This window comes from Ostrea edulis, chromosome 7 (genome assembly GCF_947568905.1).
Source record: "Ostrea edulis chromosome 7, xbOstEdul1.1, whole genome shotgun sequence".
Lineage (NCBI taxonomy): Eukaryota > Metazoa > Mollusca > Bivalvia > Ostreida > Ostreidae > Ostrea > Ostrea edulis.
Window position 1 is genome coordinate 69644072 of NC_079170.1, and position 23123 is coordinate 69667194.

Below are 23123 nucleotides of genomic sequence, written 5' to 3' on the forward strand. Positions count from 1 at the left end.
TTCTGGTACAGTTCCAGTATCAAATACTAAATTAAATAATTATACGTACAATGGTATCATAATATTAATTGTTGACTTAATATATTCATTGATGACCGTATCCAGGCCAGGCGTTTTATTATTTTTTATTGTTTTTACAACTTCTAATATTTCACCTGGTGTAATCGGATCATTAATAAGAAAGTTGTCTGTAAACAATTCGTGAGAGGGAATGGGAATGTCTAGTTCCTCATCAGGACCATGTTCATTTACAGTTTTAAAGTAATTGTAAAAATCTGTGATATATATCTTATGGTGCTCATGATTGCGTTTATTGTTCAGTTTTCCAATATTCTTTTGTATTTGATCTTCTTAATTTCTTAATGTCATGCTACAACTTAGCTCTATACTTTCTGAGTGATTTGTTTAAAATTGATTTATATTGTCTTGGGGCTTTATCAAATTCTTAGCTCTATACTTTCTGAGTGATTTATTTAGAATTGATTTATATTGTCTTGGGGCTTTATCAAATTCGAGTTTGTATACGTTACTTCCGTGTGATTCGTATTTGCGTCTAATTTTCGTACAAATTGTCTAGCTTTATGACATTCAGCGTTATATCATTGTTTTGTTTTGTTATTCCTAGTAACATCTCTATAATGTGGTAAATAAGTGACAAGTGTATGCTTAGCTGAAGATAATAATGGTTCAGCTGTACTGTCAAATAAGTAATCCACATCTCCCCTTGGAATAAGATCAGGATCTAATAATTTATCATCAACAGTTCGTTCAATTTCGTGCTGGTGTAATGTATCTATATTACTACAAAGATCGCTTACTTTTCTTGAATCCCCTGATTTAATTCTTTCTGTTGGGATGCTTTGTAATCTAGCCTCTAAATCATCGCCATCAATATTCATTACAACCTAAATGACATGTCAATGGCGTGTGTATATCGCATTAAAGACAATTAAAATCTAATACTTCAAAATGTCTATAACAAATTAAGAAAAACCCAGCATTATATATATAATAATGAACAATACTTGATCTTGTAGTGGTAAAATTACCGCTTTCTGCTTCACTGGATATTCTTCCATTAATTATATATATAAAATATTTGATTTACAAAAATTCAACAGCTGATAACCATAGTTATTTACCTTTTTGTCATAACTTTGTCGATCAAGAGAACCGCAATGTGTTAAAATTGTGCGTCCCATGTATTCAGGGATTACGAAAAATATTTCAATTGAAAAATATTTCTTATTGATCGGAAAATATTATGAAGTGAATGAAAGTAATGTATAAATAGCAGTTTTCAGATTCTACATTCATTTAATCTAATCACAGCTGAAAGACAGGAAGGACAGTTTTAAACAATTAACCTTCGGAATATTGCTGTACTTGTGAAGGAAAGAAAAGTACAAATATGTAAGCTATATTTCCGGCGTTTAATTGTACAGACCCGTCTCCATCTAAGTGCACTTTTCTTTTCTGTCCTCTCCTTATGGTTTCAATAGGTTGCACCACATACACTTGTCTATTTATATGCTCTGAATATTTTCTCTAACACAGTGAATTTGTTTTGAAAATGACGTTTTCATCCTCGACAATGAATACATGTTTGTTACAAACTAGTCCGATCCGGTTTTTTAGTTCAGCCTCTCGGCGAAATTATTCCTAGAAATGGAGAGTCTTCAAGGTCAAATGGCGTATTAGCTGTTCAATAACGAATGGGTCAACGATATGATATTTTCGTACTTAGATCTAGTTAATATACATGTATTAAAAAACATTGGAGTTTACCATCAATGCATGTAAGTCCGACTGATGACAGGTGTGTTGTCCGGCACAATGTCATGTAGTTTATGGTAAAAGTAGTTTCAACTATAATCAACAGTGAATTTTATTCCTTTGTTAGTTATGTTTTCTTTTTCCAGAAGGGGGCATATTGTTTTAGTGCAAATTCTTCTTTTTCCGCTTCTTCGTCCGCTTCTCATACAAACATTGTCCGGGTCATATTTTTTTGTTTTTGACTTAGGACTTTGATAATTGGTAAATGGTAAGAAAGTGTGTCGCGTACCGTTTTTCATAACCTTTGACCTTAACCTTTTATGTAAAAATCGAATAATATAAATTTTGGGGCATTTTTTTTCGTCCGGACCATAACTGTTTTTACTTTTGAGATAGGCTTTTGATATTTGATATGTGGGTATACCATGGTAAGACAATATATCACGTGCCAAATTCGATTACCTTTGACCTTTTATTTGAAGGTCAAATAAAGATATTTTTGGACATATTTGCTATTTGGACCATAATATTTTTGTCTTGACATAGGCCTTTGATGTTGGGTATTTGGGTAAACCATGATAAGACTGTGTCGTGTGCCGTTTTGATGACCTTTGACCTTGACGTATTATGTAAAGGTCAAATAATAGAGTTATTAGGGCTAGGCCTTTGATATTTGGTATGTTGGTATGTACCATGATAAGACAGTATTACATGCCATTCTCGATGACCTTTTATGTAAAGGTAAATAAGATGTTTGTGGCATTTTTTGTTTTCCGGACCATAACTTTTTTGTATTGACATAGGCCTTTGATGTTTGGTATTTGGGTAAACCATGACAAGACAGTGTGCTGTGTGACATTTTTGATGAGGTCTGACCGTGACATTTATGTAAAGGTCAAATAATAGAATATTTCGGGTCATGCATTTGATATTTGTATGTAGGTATACCATGGTAAGACTGTGTCACGAGCCATTTTTGATGACTTTTGATTTTGACTTTTTATGTAAAGGTCAAATAATAGAATATTTTGAGCATTTTTTATCCGCACCAAAACCGTTTTGTCTTTTGACATATGCCTTTGATATATCGTATGTTGATAAGTTTAACGAAGCGGTAATTTTTTCCTAATCGGAGCTCTGTGCCTCGCATTTAAACACTAGTGACGTAGAACTTGCTTTCATCCCTACTCAAACTCTTATTAAGTATTCGTCATTTGAATACCTTTAAGATTCCCTAGTACTAAGGGCAAGCCTAATACATTTTATGTGTCAATACCTTATAGTCTACTCTAAACAATTTTTGAAATTTTTTTTTTCCTGAGTATCAGAAACAATGTACATGGTTACAAGTGTATCAACTATTTGATCCTATACTACTACAGTCTAAAAGCTCTTATGCTGGTGTATATCATTTTCTACAACCATCTGTACATAACTCTGACCACAAAACAGAATATGGGAAGATTAATACACATTGATAAAGTTCAACAAATTTCTAGGTACTTGTTAGCAGCCGTGACTATTAAAACACAAGTAATCACATGCTGTAGTCGGCGTGTTTGTTGCGAGTCTCATTCACGAACTAAACAGTGTCCAGGTTGGAAGCTTATTTCAAACTCGGTAAATTTCAATAAACAGAGTTGGCATGAAACACTTATAAAGTATGTTTCAATTAAAAAAAGAAATCTAGATGGAAAAAGTAATATTGAAAAAAGAAAAAAAGAATCTTTTGTCCGTGAGGGATTCGAACCTAGTCATTAAAAAAAACAACTTCTTTATGTGCATAAATTCTACAACCTTATCCACTGAACCACGAGTATCTACCAATGGAAAATTGACGAACAGGTGAATTAAGTTGAAATTGATATCGGTGAAATCTTTTCGATTTTAGCTCACCTGAGCCTTTGCTCAAGTGAGTTTTTCTGATCAATATGTGCCCGTTGGCTGTCGTCGACGGCGGAGGCGTAGTCGTAAACTTTTCACATATTCGATTTCTTCTCAAGAATTTCAACCAAACTTGCCACAAAGCATCTATGGGTAAAGGGCTTTCAAGTTTGTACAAATGAAGGACCATGTCCTTTTCAAAGGGGGTATAATCACAAAAATGCAAAAATAGGGTAGGGTCATTTAAAAATCTTCTTCTCAAGAACCAGTAGGCCAGAAAGCTGAGATTTACATGAAAGCTTCCTGACTTAGTGCAGATTCAAGTTTGTTCAAATCATGGACCCCAGAGGTTGGATGGGGCCACAATAGGGGATCAAAGTTTTACATACAAATATATAGGATAAATCTTTAAACATCTTCTCAAGAATCACTTAGCCAGAAAAGCTGAAATTTACATGAAAACTTTCTGACATAATGCAGATTCAATTTTTTTCAAATCATGGCCCACAGGAGTTGGATGGGGCCACAATAGGGGATCAAAGTTTTACATACAAATATATAGGATAAATCTTTAAAAATCTTCTCGAGAAACACTGAGCCAGAAAAGCTGAAATTTACTTGAAAGCTTCCTAAAATAATGCAGATTCAAGTTTGTTCAAATCATTGCCCTTGGAGAGTATGATGGGGCCACAATAGGGGATCAAAGTTTTACATACAAATATATAAGGTAAATCTTTCACAATCTTCTTCTCAAGAACCACTGTGCCAAAAAAAACCCTGATTTTTACATGAAAGTTTCCTGACATTGTGCAGATTCAAGTTTGTTCAAATCATGGCCCCTGGGGGGTTGAATGGGGCCACGATTGGGGATCAAAGTTTTACATACAAATATATAAGAAAAATCTTTAAAAATCTCTCAAGAACCACTGGGCCAGAAAAGCTATATTTACATGAAAGCTTTCTAACAGATTTCAGTTTGTTAAAATCATGGCCCCCAGGGTTAGGATGGGGTCACAAGGGGGGATCAAAGTTTTGCATACAAATATATAGGGAAAATCTTTAAATATGAGCCGAGGTCACTCAGGTGAGCGATGTGGCCCCTGGGCTTCTTGTTTTAAATTTGCAACAACAAAAAATGTTTCCATGAAACAAAATTTCAAAGCGAGATGGGTTTTTTTTTTTTTTTTGGTGAAGAACATGTCTATGCTAAATTCATTTTGTTTCACAGAGGCAGATTTTCTGAAATTCGGGGGTACCGTTCTATTTTGACGCTAACAATCTTATAGATCGATTATTGCTTGACTGATTTAACTCAAATTATTTTTGGCTAATGCTTGTTACTACACGTCTTTTAAACTTATTTTCGAAAATGTCCGCATCAAGACAAAAGTTCTAACTGACTTTATTATATATTAGAATAACTTGATTTTATCGATTTTTCACACAACACCTTTCTGGAAATTAACATAATTCCTAAAAAAAACGCCTTTTATACATAACAAAAGGTGATTGAAAGACAACATTTTGTTCACCTTTTTGTATCTTTTACGCTCCTTTTGAATTTTTAGGAAAGGTTTAAAAGTTCGTCTTTTGTACACCTTTATTATGGTAAAAAGATATACAAATGGCCCACTTTTGGACACCTTTTATTTACAAGATACAAACAAATTGGGATCTTTCCATCATCTCTCACAGCGACAAAATGTGAACTTTTTGAACCTACTCCATCCGTTATAGACTACCCTTTTATACCTTTCAGTATCTCAAAATATCAACTTTTTGAGTTACAAAATGTTCTTTATAGTCCGGATATTATAATTCGTAACATTTTGGGTTCTGTATTTAATTTTGTAATAAACTAACTGCACGTGTTTTACCTGTCTCCACTGCAGGAGCCTAGCCTGTGCCCACACGGCTACTAACTCACTACACAACACAAAATATCGTCTATATATTCGCTTTTAGTCAGTCTATTTCGTGTCTTTTCAAAATCTTCTGAATTTAGATATAAACTGCTTCAAAGGTGACAAAATGACAACATAAAAAATGCCAAATATGCTGACTCTTGGAAGAATACAAAGTTGATCTTTAATTTGTCACTAAGGCAATAACAGCTCTTAGAAATTAATCACATAAATAAAGGTAATTGCTAAATATTTTTTTATTTGGAAATTACTTTCAAATCAACAATGGATCAAAATACTATGACGTGAAAATACATGTAAAGACAGTTCGATACCCGCCAAATAAAGCAACATTCCAATGGTCAATTGTCCAGATCGGTCTATCGTTGCAACGTTCTCATTTCTTGAAAATCTGTTGTTTTTTCTTTTTCTGTATCAGTTCTTTACTTCTGGAAATAAATAAAAAATAATATGACACGTCCCCCTCCACCAAGAGTCAGTGCATCATCTCTACTACCAGCACTATGAAGTCTCAAGTGTGAAGTATACAAAATTATTGTTAATCTTTACCGGAGCATTTTCTGGTTTTTCTTTTCGGTCAGCCCAAGCACTCGGACTCTAGCTGGTAGATGTAAAACCATTATTCTGGAAATAATGAAAATAAAACACATGCAAACATTCCATTTTACCCTTGCATTAATTGAACACACAAGTTGATCCAAATTTACGCGTTTGGAACTAAAAATAAATGTGCGGCATCACCACATGCACATGTTTGAATGCTGGGCTCAATGTATCATTCATGTAATTGATAAAGGTTTCCGGAATATTATCATACATGATATGTGATTATTTGTCGATTACACATGATCAAGTAACAATTACATAAGCAGGTTACCTGATATTCCTTCGTTTCACGTGTGTTTATTTCAACTCGCATCATGCTGCATCTCGAAACACTCAGTCTCACTCATGATGTGAATATCCATGTCAAACGTTTCACCATATTAAATATGATATTTTGTACGGTCTGTGATGACACTGAAACGTAACTTATTATATCCAATTTCTGTCCAAGTATCCTTAGCTCGCGTTCGAAATTTTAAATCAGACGGTGAAACAATGCTAACGGCAGGAAACAAAGGTATGTGGGGGTATTACATCACCGACCGGAAGTCTGTAACCCCCACAAATTCAGCGGCAATGGAAAGTAAGGCAAGTATTGAAGTAAACAAGGCATTTTTTCATGAATACTGTATACGCCATATACGCTGTGCCTAATTAATCTACTTAACGAAAAATAATCTTTCAGATAGATGTATATACGCGCATGCACCAATAAATATTCATTACATTTTTAGGTCACCTGAATTCATTCAGGTGACCTATTGCTATCTGTTTTTGTCCGTCGTCGTTCGTCGTGCGTTAACATTTGAACATTTTCAGCTTCTTCTCTGAAACCCCTGAACCAATTTCAACCAATTTTGGCATATAGCATCTGTGGGTGAAGGGGAACAAAAATTGTGAAATTCGTGGTCCCTGCCCCCCTGGGGCCTGAGGGGTGGGGCAAAAACCATCAAAATGAGTGTAATTTTAAAAAATCTTCTTCTTTACTCCTGGACATCAAGAAGCCAAACTGTGGGCATAATTATAATGAGCATTGAGCCCTCTACCAAATTTGTGAAATTCATGGCCCCTAGGGCAGGGGTTCTTGTGTTAGGGTGGGGCTCTATTGGTCATATAGTGAAAATGGCAAAAACCATCAAAATGAGTGTAATTTTAAAAAATCTTCTTCTTTACTCCTGGACATCAAGAAGCCAAACTGTGGGCATAATTATAATGAGCATTGAGCCCTCTACCAAAATTGTGAAATTCATGGCCCCTGGGGCAGGCGTTCTTGTGTTAGGGTGGGGCTCTATTGGTTATATAGTGAAAATATAGAAATTTTTTGAAAATCTTCTCTGTCTCTGGGTATTAAGTAGACAAACTAATAGCATGGTAATGATGAGCAAGGATGCCTCTTTATACCCCCCGCAACAAGTTGTGGGGGGGGGGGGTATACTGGAATCGAGTTGTCCGTCTGTCCGTCCGTCCGTCCGTCTGTAGACGCAATGGTTTCCGGGCTATAAAGCATTATCCTTTCCACCTACCGTCACCATATCATACATATGGACTACCCATGGGATGAAGATGTTCCCTATCGATTTTGGGGTCAAAAGGTCAAAGGTCAAGCACACTGGACATCGAAGTAGCAATATGGTTTCCGGGCTCTAAAGTGTTATCCTTTCCACCTACAGTCACCATATCATACATATGGACTACCCATAGGATGAAGATGTTCCCTATCGATTTTGGGGTCAAAAGGTCAAAGGTCACGCCCACTGGACATTGAAGTAGCAATATGGTTTCCGGGCTCTAAAGCGTTATCCTTTCCACCTACAGTCACCATATCAAACATATGGACTACCCATGGGATGAAGATGTTCCCTATCGATTTTGGGGTCAAAAGGTCAAAGGTCAAGCGCACTGGACATTGAAGTAGCAATATGGTTTCCGGGCTCTAAAGCGTTATCCTTTCCACCTACAATCACCATATCATATATATGGACTACTAATGGAATGAAGATGTTCCCTATCGATTTTGGGGTCAAAAGGTCAAAGGTCACGCGCACTGGACATTGAAGTAGCAATATGGTTTCCGGGCTCTAAAGCGTTATCCTTTCCACCTACAGTCACCATATCATATATGTGGACTACCCATGGGATGAAGATGATCCCTATCGATTTTGGGGTCAAAAGGTCAAAGGTCACGCGCACTGGACATTGAAGTAGCAATATGGTATCCGGGCTCTAAAGCGTTATCCTTTCCACCTACAGTCACCATATCATACATATGGACTACCCATGGGATGAAGATGTTCCCTATCGACTTTGGGGTCAAAAGGTCAAAGGTCATGCGCACTGGACATCGAAGTAGCAACACTCAGAAAAGAGGTAGTTTATACCTATTACCAACACCCTTTGGGAGATTGGGGTAAGCGGGGGGTATTCTTAGTGAGCATTGCTCACAGTACCTCTTGTTAAAAATTGTGAAATTCATAGCCCCTGGATCAGGGGTTCTGGTGCTAGGGTGGGGCTCTCTAAGTCATATAGTGAAAATGCATTATTTCTTTGAAAATCTTCTTCTCTGTCCTTGGGTATTAAGTAGACAAACCAATAGCATGATTATGATGAGCAAGGATTCCTCTTTCAAAATTGTGAAATTTATGGCCCCTGGGTCAGGGGTTCTGGTATTAGGGTGGGGCCCTATTGATCATATAGTGAAAATGCATTTTATTTCTTTGAAAATCGTCTCTTCTGCTGCTGGGTATTAAGTAGACAAACTAATAGTATGATAATGATGATCAAGGATGCTTCTTTCAAAACTGAAATTTATGGCCCCTGGGTCAGGGGTTCTGGTGCAAAGGCGGGGCTGACCACATAGCTATTCAATGTTTCTTCCATCCAAAAGTAAAATTCTTATATTTAAACACAAACCTAATTCAAACATTGGAAGGTTGTTACATGATACTCAGGTGACCTATAAGGCCCCTGGGCCTCTTGTCATTACTTTGGATAATTTCATGAGTAGCTGAACCGTGTGTGTCCCAATATGCACCTTGGATATGCCGAAGACAGTGTAGGTAAATAATGTAATAATTAACACTATACTACGTACACACTACCGGAGTCATAGTGTAGGTAAATAATGTAATAATTAACACTATACTACGTACACACTACCGGAGTCATAGAGTAGATAAATAATGTAATAATTAACACTATACTACGTACACACTACCGGAGTCATAGAGTAGATAAATAATGTAATAATTAACACTATACTACGTACACACTACCGGAGTCATAGTGTAGGTAAATAATGTAATAATTAACACTATACTACGTACACACTACCGGAGTCAAAGAGTAGATAAATAATGTAATAATTAACACTATACTACGTACACACTACCGGAGTCATAGAGTAGGTAAATAATGTAATAATTAACACTATACTACGTACACACTACCGGAGTCATAGTGTAGGTAAATAATGTAATAATTAACAAATTTCCAGCAGTCTCTGAGTATATCGACACACAATAACAGCGTTCTCTCTCTAACAAAAGTATAGCAGGGATTTTTATCAATATCATACTAGTTTTGCAGCGTAAGGAAGAATCCTCAAATCTGTTTGTCACGGGGAGGTGCTTTCAAATGAAATAATCCTCTAATCTGGTAAATATGGAGAGGTGACCCCCCCCCCCCCCCGGCCGATTTTAATCTATAATATTATTTGACAAGAGGTGCTTTTTGTGTAAAATAATATATATGGAAAGGTGACCTCCCCCATCATATTCTTTTATTTTATGTTCTATAAATTATAAAAGGAGGAATCCTCATACCTGTACGTAATGAAGAGAGATGTGTTTTCTTCCATGAAGTAATCCTGAAGCCTTACACATATTGAGAGATGACCCCTTTCCCCCACTTCTGTTTTAATTTTCTTATTTTCCTCAAAATCCAGAGCTTTATTGTGCATACATGTATATGTGAGATGGTAACGTGATCGCCTGATTTCATGTATATGTGAGATGATTACAGGTACATGTGAGATAATTACAGGTATATGTGAGATGATTTCATGTATGTTTGAGATGATTACATGCATTAATATAAGCTGTAGAACAGGTGTTTAATTGTCGTAAAATAAAATAAAGTTTGAATTATACTTCTTTTTTTTGCTACGGTTCCTAGATCTTTACCAATAATTTATAATTGTAATGCGTATCGTAAGTCGATAATGCAATTGAAACAAATACAGGTATTACTTATTTTATCGCGGTTGTATATTTTGCTTGAATTCAATGATCTGAAACACAGGTGGTAACTTTTAGAGACACGTGTATTTAAAAGGGAGATGATGAGAGTGGTAAAGGGATCATCTTTATTACGTGTAATAATCTTTTCTAAAATAGGAAAGTGGCGAGATAATGATGACATTTTATCATCTTTTGGGTTGATGAAAGTTGGAAGTGGCCTTTTCATTGTGTAAAAGTTCTTGACATACCATATTTAATTAATTCCCCTTTTCTGAAACGAAAGGTGGAAAAATCACCTTTTGGAGAATAAAAAATTATTTCATTTTGCAGAAAAGGTGATAAAAGGCAATTTTTCGTGCAGTGGTTATTTCGAGGAAGGGACAGGTAGTCACGGTAAAATATTTTCTCTCAACACTTAGCTTAAAGTCTCTCTCTCTCTCTCTCTCTCTCTCTCTCTCTCTCTCTCTCTCTGTGTGTGTGTGTGTGTGTGGTCAATATATAAATATTACTAGAGACACATATTCATATATAACAGAGATAAACAACTCCTGCGGCGGCATGTTTATGACGACCCTACCTAGGAATCGTTAATTCCTATTTATTGGTTTGATGAATTGATGCTAATTTAAGTCTATTTCACTCCTATCATAAATTGGAATCAAACGTAACAAGTTTTGCAACGATTTGATGATCAACAAATATACTATAAACAAAAAGTACTCAAATTGTAATAATTTCCTGAAATCTCGTCGATTTCTTTCGAGTTTGGATCACGTGTCGCCTTTTGAAACTTCACTTTCATTTTCCTTTGATTGAAATATTGTTCATGTATGTTGAATGTGTTAGTGATAGGATTTGGAAGGGTTGAACTTGATATCTTTCATCTTAAGTTGTTATGAGTAATTTAAATCAGTGTGTGTGTGTTTGTGTGTGCATCTTTAGCGGAAAACAGGAAACCGCGAGATGATACGAGACTTGCGGAAGTTGCTTATTTCTGTTATGACATATTTTCTAAAAAATTACAACACCGGAACACAAAATTTAAAAGAGTTGAATAGCGTACATTATTAATCATAAAGCACTGTCTTAGGATTATAAATTAATCGTAAAACACTGTCTTATAATTATATATTAATCGCAAAACACTGTCTTATAATTATATATTAATCATAAAACACTGTCTTATAATTATATATTAACCGTAAAATATTGTCTTATGATTATATATTAACCGTAAAATATTGTCTTATGATTATATATTAATCGTAAAATATTGTCTTATGATTATATATTAATCGTAAAATATTGTCTTATAATTATATATTAATCATAAAATACTGTCTTATAATTAAATGTATATATTAATCATAAAACACTGTGTTATAATTATATATTAATCATAAAAAACAGTCTTACAGTCGTAAAATATTGTCTTATACTTATATATTGAAGGACACATCTTGTAACAGTGCGACATTTAACTCTGGACACGACAAAAGTCCGGAGTTTCGCCAACCCTTTTATTAAGGATACAAATAAACCCTTTACAAAAAAAGATGGGATTTTATGTTCACAAGACATGCACCAACATTTACACTTGTAACTATTGTAGTTTTTAAGATATTTCACCTGAAATCAAAAAATCCCATGGGATTTTGGAGGGATTTTTAATCCCACCTGGGGGATTTTCACTCCCACCAAAAATCCTGTGGGAGAAAAAATATAATTTCTTCCATAGGATTTTAACTCCCATATTTAAACTTATTATGGGATACAATGTCCCATAGGAGGAAATGTCCCATAATGAACATGAAATGGCAGTAAATATCCTATTTGAGCATGAATGGGAATAGATATCCCAAATAAAGCACAGGATGGGATTTTTATTCCATGAATATAACAATAAAACAGAAAATTGTATCTTAAAAAGTGTTGTTTGTCATGATTCTTAAAATATACTTAAAAGCCAAGGCATGACATTAATTTTTAAATATATATAGTAATTATAAACTCTTATGTGTCGGCTTATGTGTTTGTGAATAAATGTCTAAAAAACATGAGAGATAATAAAGGATATTAGAGCTCTGCATTACTAAACTTTTCCCCATGCAATTTTAATTGTATACATATAACCTTGCACAAAAATCTCCATATAAAATTGGACGGGACTATATTATTGCAACAAGCAGACAAGAACACTATGAAATACTCATTCACACACGGGCACTGTAAGTTAATGTAAATATATAGTATGTGCATGTATAAATATATATACATGCACATACTACATGTATCTATTTACATCAACTTCCATTGCCCGTGCATTCACATGCAGTTGCTCACATTCACTATTCACAACCCTTCATATGTCGTCAGGTGTTAAAATATGTTCACAGGAACCGGTAATTTGTCAGTGTATTAATAATAGTGTGGGTATACCATATACCGTACCATCCCCTAATCAGCTGCTATTGGGGGGGGGGGGGGGGGGGGGGGCGGGGGGCTACAAGGGCTGATACTTCACTCAACACTTCGTTTCAAAATAGTTCTTAAAATTATCGTCACCCACCATCCTTGTGGTTTTATAAAGGGTAGCAGTATTATTACTACATATTAAATTACCAGTTCCTGTGATATGTTGTTGAATTACGGAATAGGCCTAACTTACAACTTGTTTACATATTCTAAAATTAGTGTTAAGTGCTTACGGTGAAAGATGAACTCTGCTAGGTGATGCTAAGTTGTTTAGTGAACCGAATCAGACATCTCAAATAAGATTCTCGATTATTTAACAACACAAGAATCGTTTTACAAAATGCATGCTTCGGTCCATCTTTCCCGGTGTAGCGGTGACCACGGTCGCTGGTGCTCAGGGTCGCTCTAAATATAGCGGTAGCCCTGCTGTTCGACGCTCGCATAATTCGACCCATAGGTAATTGTAAACATTTTATATGGTTGTAATCAGCAATTAGTGTGAAGTTTGGTGATGAAAAAAAAACCAAAAGACAATAAAACAATTGGTATTATTGAATTATTTTGTTTTAAAAACCAGAAAATGCTTTGGTTTTTAATTCTACATCTGAAATTGTGATCGGCATATGAACTTCATTTATGCACATATTTTAATAAGAAGACGTGCATTTTAACTAATATATTAAATTATATAACTAGTGCAGCTCCTTTAGCAAAAATATCAACAGAAACTTACTAATAATTATTCATTTTACATGCAAGAATCATCGAGATCGGCATCCCACCAATGTCGTCCTTAATCCGAGATTCCTCTGACTCTTACCCCCGCTTTTATATTTGACATGTGCGGGGGAGAGTCAGAGCGGACTCCATATTGAAAAGTGGGAATTCAGCGACACCAGCTGGTGTCGCTGCTTTACCTACCTCTTACAACTTTATTTCGCGGATCTATCTTCCAAGACGTGAGAATTCAGTTAACGGAAGATAAATCTATAAATAAATCATGATTAATGCGATGCTATCGCCGTTTAAACGGCCCTAACACCGACAAATGGAGCATCACTTGAATTAGGTCGCCGTCTCGCCATTTGATTTCTTTGCGCACGACGTCAGCACATGTAAACACAAAATTCCATCGTTTAAACGGCGATAGCATCGTATTAATCATGATGTATTTGTAGAATAATCTTCCGATAACTGAATCCTCGCGTCTTGGAAGATGGGTCCGCGAAATAAAGTTGTAAGAGGTAGGTAAAGCAGCGACACCAGCTGGTGTCGCTGAATTCCCACTTTTCAATATGGAGTCCGCTCTGACTCTCCCCCGCACATGTCAAATATAAAAGCGGGGGTAAGAGTCAGAGGAATCTCGGATTATGTCGTCCTGTACTCGAGCGATCTAGTCTTGACTGATTTATATCATTATGATTATGATAACAATACCCTGAAAGTAAGATAGTGGTTTAAAAAGAAAAAGTAAATAATATTGTTTTTATTGTCTATGATTTAATTGCTAGTATGAATAAATGCGAATCATGATCACACTGTACCAGTTTAATTCAAAACAAAGTTGTGACTCGAATTTCCTCTATTGTGTTTTTTAATATCGAAAAGCCATCAGCTATGTCAATGAAATATTTTTATGTAGATGTTGAAATGCTTAGGTATTTAGTTTTAATTTTTTGCGCAATTACTTATGAATTATGAATTTAAAGCAGATTTTCGACATAGTTTGTGGTCAGAATAATCCAAGCCCCATGACTAATTTTCATTTGTAATTAAATGAGCACAAAGCACAACTAGCCAATCCAATAAACTTATCATGGTTATGTAACACTAACCTGACTAAGAAGATAGGTGCCTGTTTTTGACCGACTCAGGTTTACATTTCTAGGTAAACATCATATCTATAGATATATCTAGTGTTTTTCAATGATGATATCAGACATTCAGTATTTGAAAAGTGGATAATTTATGTTGAATTAATGTTAAGAATGGAGATGTGGAGTTCATATCCCATTAAAATAATTTACTTCACGTAGTTCAAAGCACGTGAAATTAGTTTAAATTCATTTCTTTGAAAACATGCCAGAAGAAAATTTATACTGTTCGTTATCTTCACCTTGCATACTAATGCAATAATCAATTATCTTTGGAATGAAAATATGAATTATTTACCCTGTGAAAAACGAATAGAGAACATCCTATATATTGGACATTCTCGAGCATACAGTAAAAATGTGCATAATCATTTGCATGAAATTTCTATATGGTAGAGCCTTGATATTTAGGGGTCAAAGGGCAAGTATTATGACATCATTTACTGATCCTTTTAATTCTTTCTGCATTGAATTTGTCAATTCTCCAAAACATCCCAATTTCCCTCATTGTGATACATTTTAATCTGTGATCCATTTCAATCAGTCTGTTGATTTTTTTGTTGGATTTGAATTATACATTTTTTTCGAAGTAATCTGTAGAGTAGCATAATTTCATGTGGATTTGCAGTTTTTGAGCTACGTCTGTTCTTTAATAACATCAGGTTGCAGTCAAATACAGTGGCAAATCTATACCTTACTGTGGGGTTTGGGGGGAGGTTAGCCCATTTAAAAAGAATGATTTAAAATGGTGCATTTTAATGCATTTCTTCCCTTCATTTGTAGTCACCACATCTTTTATATGTTTGGGTGTGGTAAAACAGAAAAGAAATATGCTGGTGTGACGTGTTGTCAGTATATTTTTCTGAATTAAAGTTAAAGTAACAGAAAAGCAGTTTTCGAAATTCGTTTAAAACTTAGTACAGACTGGGTTTATGCCAAAACTAGATGACATAGACCTCATCGAATTGGCATAGACCGCAACATTGAAAAAAAATAACACAAATTTAAAACATTTTTATTGACTTTTAAAGTACTTATAAAGCATATTTTCTTTCCATTTCCAAAAAGGTGTTCTCTTTTCCTCATAACGTTTATCAGACGTTGACTTGTGGGATAACTCAATTGCTTTAAACTAAGAAAATTAACATACACATTTTGTTATATCCCAATTACAATTGTTATAGACCAGTGCCATTTGACATGGACTCGGTCTATGGTTAACACTAAGAAACATCCTAAAGGTCAGTTATAAAACAGCATCACGCATATTTGTAATATATCAACAAGTAATTTTGAAACAGTTCACTTTCTAATGTTGACTGTCTGGTATCACCCTCATCTTACTGGAGTTTGATAGGCTATATATCAAAATAGCAAAACCGGCTGAAACCTCAAGTGAACTTTTATGATCACCTGTTGTCCGTTGTCTGTCTAAACTTTTTACATTTTCGACTTCTTCTCCAGAACCACTAAGCCAATTTCAACCAAACTTGGCCCAAAGCATCCTTGGGTAAAGGGCTTTCAAGTTTGTTCAAATGAAGGGCCATGAGCCTTTCAAAGGGGAGATAATCATAAAAATGCAAAAATAGGGTGGGTTTCATTTAAAAATCTTCGAGAACCACTGGGCCAAAAAAGCTAAAATTTACATTGAAGCTTCCTGGCATATTGCAGACTCAAATTTGTTCAAATCATGGCCCCCGGGTGTTGAATGGGACCACAGTAGGGGGTCAAAGTTTTACATACAAATATATAGAATAAATCTTTAAGAATCTTCTTCTCAAGAACCACTGAGCTAGAAAAGCAGAGATTTACATGAAAGCTTCCTGACATAGTTGCAGATTCAAGTTTGCTCAAATCATGGCCCCCGGGTGTTGAATGGGACACAATAGGGGATCAAAGTTTTACATACAAATACATAGGAAGAAACTGTAAAAATCTTTTTCTCAAGAACAGCAAAGTCATGATTATTCATAGTTATATGTAAGCATCTTCAAGTAGTGAAGCAGTTTGCTCAAATCTTAACCCTTCAGGGGTAAGTGAGGAACACAATTGGCAATGGGCAATTTAGTTTTAGATAGGAGGAATGAAGAAATTTGTTTACAAACAGTGATCAGTCTTATTAATATGGAATCATTCTCAGGTATTGTAGATTCAAGCTTTTTCAAATCATGACCTCTGATTTCCTTAATTAAATAATTGCCAAAACCATAACATTGTCAATCCCCAAAAAAGTAGACCAGGGGTCATAATGTGAAAGTGCGTTCTTTTTAAACTAGATACAGATATATATTTACAATACGAGGATGTCTGCTAATGTCACTTCTTTTAATAAGACTAAGAAAGAAGGTAATTTTGTGACATCATTGCCCAGCTCATACCACGTGGAGGTATCCTCAAATGAGCCATAATTTTGAATAAAAATTTAAACCCAAATGAAAAATAAAGTCCTTAAATTTTCTTAGTAAGTTGGTGTCGTCAAACTGCTTCCACTGTTCACCAGTGCTGGTCCCTGCAATGAAGAGGTTGCATGTGGACTGCTCTCAGTGGTCTCCCCTGAAATATAAGGTTTTAGTTGTGCACCATGCCTTTTGATTTGCTTCCCATCGAAGGAAAGAAGGGTAAAAACACCAGATTTATTGATTTTAGTGATGGTGTATGGACCCAGCCATTTTTCCTCCTCCTTATGGCCCTTTTTTGTCTTCCGCTTCAGGTTCTGTAGAAGAACGTTATCATTGACTTGGAAGGTGTGCCGAATGATATTATGACGCTTGTCATAGTCTGTCTTCTGCTTCTCCTGGGCACGGGAAATGTTGTCCTCGGCTTCCTGAAAATTTTTATTTCTGCATTCAATAGAGTGCTTAATTCGATTATCGGTAATTTCAGCAAAGCTTACCTCTGTTGAGGGTTCAATTTCGTTTTGAAGCCCCATCCTAGGTGTCCGTAGCTCCCGTAAATAGACTGGTGAGTAGCCGGTGGACGACTGAGTGGTCATATTGATGGCTGAAACGACATGGTCGATGTATTTTGGCCAGTCACCTTCATTATCATGCATAACTTTTCTCAGACTCTGCTTCAGCGTCTGGTTGGTCCTTTCATCAAGGCCGTTGGCTTGGGGGTGGTATGCTGTTGTGAAGATGTGTTGGATTCCATAGGTACTGGTGAGCTCCTGAACGATGTGATTTTTGAATTCTGAGCCATTGTCTGTCACCAGTATGCGTGGGGCACCATGTCGCAGAATGGTTTTGAGGAGGAAGGCAGCTATGGTGTTTGCAGTTTTATCTTGCACAGCTACAGCTTCCACCCATTTAGAGAAGTAATCTGTAATAGTAATTACATGTTTATAACCATCTTGTGACTCTTTGATGTTGCATACATCCATGCCTATCTTGTTCCACACATCTGTAGCCACTGGTATAACTTGCAGAGGAGGGGCTGTTGATGGGGCAGCATTGGCAGATCGCTGACATCTATCGCATTCTTTCACCTGTAATATGAAATATACCACAATTATTTTATTGTGCTGTCAATCATATGCATGGACTAATCAACATTTTATTGTTGAAAGTTTTTAGTTCCATAAAGTCAAAGACTTGTGAGTTATTCTGATTGAAGAGAGATTGGTGTCCGTCTGTGTTTTGTCTGAAAACCTTTCATATACTTAAATTATCTAGTTCAAATCAAACCGCCACCCATTTGCACCTTGTGCAACTTTTACAGACCATACCCTAGTCAGTTGTGACAAAATATGAAACGGTCATTTTGAAGAGCGACCCCAGACACCGACGCTCATAATTAATTCAAAATAATTATTTTCCCCATTTTTTCTCTCCCGAATTCTGAAACTACACTTAAATTATCTAGTTCAAATCAAACCGCCACCCATTTGCACCTTGTGCAACTTTTACAGACCATACCCTAGTCAGTTGTGACAAAATATGAAACGGTCATTCTGATGAGCGACCCCAGACACCGACGCTCATAATTAATTCAAAATAATTATTTTCCCCATTTTTTCTCTCCCGAATTCTGAAACTACACTTAAATTATCTAGTTCAAATCAAACCGCCACCCATTTGCACCTTGTGCAACTTTTACAGACCATACCCTAGTCAGTTGTGACAAAATATGAAACGGTCATTTTGAAGAGCGACCCCAGACACCGACGCTCATAATTAATTCAAAATAATTATTTTCCCCATTTTTTTCTCTCCCGAATTCTGAAACTACACTTAAATTATCTAGTTCAAATCAAACCGCCACCCATTTGCACCTTGTGCAACTTTTACAGACCATACCCTAGTCAGTTGTGACAAAATATGAAACGGTCATTTTGAAGAGCGACCCCAGACACCAACGCTCATAATTAATTCAAAATAATTATTTTCCCCATTTTTTCTCTCCCGAATTCTGAAACTACACTTAAATTATCTAGTTCAAATCAAACCGCCACCCATTTGCACCTTGTGCAACTTTTACAGACCATACCCTAGTCAGTTCTGAGAAAATATGAAACGGTCATTCTGATGAGCGACCCCAGACACTGACGCTCATAGTTAATTCAAAATAATTATTTTCCCCATTTTTTCTCTCCCGAATTCTGAAACTACACTTAAATTATCTAGTTCAAATCAAACCGCCACCCATTTGCACCTTGTGCAACTTTTACAGACCATACCCTAGTCAGTTGTGACAAAATATGAAACGGTCATTCTGATGAGCGACCCCAGACACCGACGCTCATAATTAATTCAAAATAATTATTTTCCCCATTTTTTCTCTCCCGAATTCTGAAACTACACTTAAATTATCTAGTTCAAATCAAACCGCCACCCATTTGCACCTTGTGCAACTTTTACAGACCATACCCTAGTCAGTTGTGACAAAATATGAAACGGTCATTTTGAAGAGCGACCCCAGACACCGACGCTCATAATTAATTCAAAATAATTATTTTCCCCATTTTTTCTCTCCCGAATTCTGAAACTACACTTAAATTATCTAGTTCAAATCAAACCGCCACCCATTTGCACCTTGTGCAACTTTTACAGACCATACCCTAGTCAGTTGTGACAAAATATGAAACGGTCATTCTGAAGAGCGACCCCAGACACCGACGCTCATAATTAATTCAAAATAATTATTTTCCCCATTTTTTTCTCTCCCGAATTCTGAAACTACACTTAAATTATCTAGTTCAAATCAAACCGCCACCCATTTGCACCTTGTGCAACTTTTACAGACCATACCCTAGTCAGTTGTGACAAAATATGAAGCTTGTTTTATTACAATATTTTTAAAAAAAAGTTATAGTTTCATACAAATCTCTTGGTAGAAAGTTACATACACTTTCTCTTAATGAAAATATGAAATAAAATTAATCATTGACCACACACATTTTTAGAAAATTAGATTTTCTTATTTATACAAAGGGCAGACAACTCTTCTAAAAAGTCTTAAGTGCAAAAATGTCAGCTTCGAATCATTCACCAGTCATGTGAATTTCATCTGCTACACTTTCATCATTATTTGACAATAAACATTTATGTTGATCTAAATCCTTCAAAATTCTTCATTATCCTTTCATTATACATGGCATACCTTAATTCAAAATATAAAGAAGTCTACATATCTATGCAGTTGCGGATTTAGAGGGGGTGGGGGTGAGTCCCCTCCCCTAGATCTTCTTATTTCTTTTAACCACAACCAAAGATATAAAGCATGTGGTGACTATAAATGAAAGGAAGAAGAAATTCGGTCAATAATGCATTAAAATGTCCCATTTTAAATCTCTTTTTTTTCAACATTTTCCCGGGGGAGGAACAAAAATTTCTTTCGAACATGCATTGACATGCACCATATTAAATCATTCCTTTTGAAAGAACAAGAGCCACGAATACCCAAATATGGCCCTGTGATTTTGAGTAAAATAAAGTATCTTCATTCCAATATTTCATCATGGTATGAAATAGCTTAGACCTTCTTCTTTATCAATCCAGTGTGTTTTTCCGCGAAAATTCACGCATATAGAAATTATAACATGCAGAACCCATAACAGTTGTGTTATTTTTGTAAAAGCTGATAATTTCCTACAATATGCACCAAAAAATTGTATAACCCCCGGGCATCGATCCAATAAATCTTAATGAATTGTAAATCAGTATATTACATACTGCACAGAAAGAAGTTAAGAGTTTTTTTGGATCGAGGCCTGGGGGATAAGTGAATTTTTACTTTTTATGTTCTGCAAATAACCGGAATTTCACATTCCATGCACGGAATCCGAATACTTTTCCAAACTATAGGTTTAATACAAATCGTAATATTTAAAATTTTAGTTGGGGATTGTTCCATTGTCTTTTTACGAAACCAGTAATTATTCAAAGTTAATAAAATAGGATTATTTCAAACAATATTATTGAAATAAAACCGGATCCGCGCCATCGTCGGAATCGGGCTATGTACATCAATCGATTTTGCCCCCAAAATTTCAAATAGATTATATGCTCAATTTATGAACTTGAATATATATGTAACCATGTTAGGGATATTTACAAAAACCTTGCACTAGTTAACAGTTTTAGTTATTTGATCAACCAATTACGAAGCTAAGTCCTCCAATCCACTCCAGATACAATCGAGATCCACCCATCGTCTGCGCCGCACCTTTTCGTTAAACGTTATCACACTATATATATTTTAATTATCTGAAGGCCGTTGAATTTAATAAATATCTAGCTTCACATGTTTCATCTCCGTGCATTCAGTTTTCTTGGCACTGATGAGCATGTTGAAATCGCTGTCGCAGTACATATAAAGACTTGGGGGACCGAGGGGTGCCCAACTCGATAGGCTACTTTGATGCGAAGATATATTGGCCTATCCCGTATTGTTTAATGATTTCTAAAGTTATAGTATAATATATGGGTACCAGAAAATTTTTTAGGCGTACACATAACAATATAAAGAATAGACTGTAGGCTACAAGTCTCAGAGCTACAGATCTACAACATTCGTTCCGTTGTTTACGTGTTACAACCGATTTGGACATACGTTATCGGGTACCGTAATATTTCGACACACAGCTATTCCGGTCCATTGCATATTTCATCCGTCAGAAATCAATATATAGAAATACATACAAATATGAATACGAAAAATATATCTAGCAATATGGATCTTGTTTTGCTTTTAAATGAAATTCATTGACAAACAGAATTACATTTGATCTAATTAGCAAAAATACAAGGCAGTTAATAAAAAGGGATAATAATAATGAATAATTCGAAAATGAAAAAAAAAATAATGTAAAAAGAATGTTAACGAAAATAGTGTATATTTCATTGTTTCAATTATATTTATCATGAAAAATTCAGTCTTAACAGCAAATATTCAAAACCACAAATCTTAGAACAAAATAAAAAAGACAAATGGAAAAAAGAAGACGATATCATTAATACTGATTAAAGTAGAGGTGAACATATGAATCACACTCGTTCCTGAAGTAAAAGTTTATGTATTTATTTTTTAAATATATTATCCTACATAATTAAGTAAAATATTACTAAGCATTACAGAAGGAAGAACTGAACACATTATTAAACCACTGTCCTGCTTAGGAAGTGTCTGATAACGGAAAAAGGTTTCCCTCATGCATTTTATGTAAGATAACAACTAAACCTAATGACAGGAAGAAATGTGAAAGTGTTAAGATAAGCAAATTTTATGGTGTTAACCCCTTGATTGATAAAATTCTTGTTTCTATTTATGTGAAAATAACATCCGCTTAATTTTGTTTGCACACTAACCAAATATATGCGAGGAGGGAGTTTGGTTCTATTATATGTAGCAGTATCAGAATAAGACTTTTTAATTAATTAATTCGTTTCATAGATGTTATGGAGTTAATGATAATAATTAAGGCATTTTGAAATACACACAGGTCTAGATATTATTGTAATAAATGATCCCGATAGTAAACTAATGAAATTAGATAAATGGAACATATTTTACGTGAACATTTTCTTAGCCTAATGTAAAATAAATTATATCCATATGGCTAAACTAAATGTTCATGTGTTATTCTGTACATGTACGGCTATTTTTGTAACAGTTTCCCTATCCCCCCCTCCCCCCCCCCCCCACACACATCATAAACGTAACTCCCTATATAGCAAAACACAAATAAAAGTGTGAAACATAGGATTAAAATGTTTACTCACTGTCCAAAGTTGTACATGTAGCAAAGTGCGTCTGAAATAACGCCGCTGTCCGAAGCCTGGATATTACTGTTATTGGCGTGATTACATGTACATGCGGGATAATAATAACACCCCCCCCCCCAATAA

General features: G+C 35.3%; 1 protein-coding gene and 1 long non-coding RNA gene across 11 annotated transcripts in view; one reads left to right on the forward strand and one right to left on the reverse strand.

Annotated features, from left to right (window-relative positions):
- Positions 1 to 23123, forward strand: part of LOC125654982 (alpha-(1,3)-fucosyltransferase C-like) — a 121557-nt gene that overhangs the window by 23935 nt on the left and 74499 nt on the right. For 4 of the 10 annotated variants that reach the window (XM_056145222.1, XM_048885094.2, XM_048885089.2 and 1 more), the window contains exon 2: positions 10760 to 10822. The exons of 2 other annotated variants lie outside the window; for them this stretch is intronic. The gene's annotated coding sequence lies outside the window, so the exon portion shown is untranslated. Of the gene's footprint in view, positions 1 to 8471; positions 9248 to 10759; positions 10823 to 23123 lie in introns of those variants that run through there. 4 more of the 10 variants (XM_048885090.2, XM_056145218.1, XM_048885091.2 and 1 more) reach the window with 3 other exon arrangements.
- LOC125654986 (uncharacterized) lies at positions 5804 to 6758 on the reverse strand. The gene is made up of 3 exons (XR_007362536.2): positions 6463 to 6758; positions 6135 to 6209; positions 5804 to 6013 (listed from the first exon to the last, which is right to left on the reverse strand). It is a non-coding gene; the product is annotated as an uncharacterized LOC125654986 (long non-coding RNA).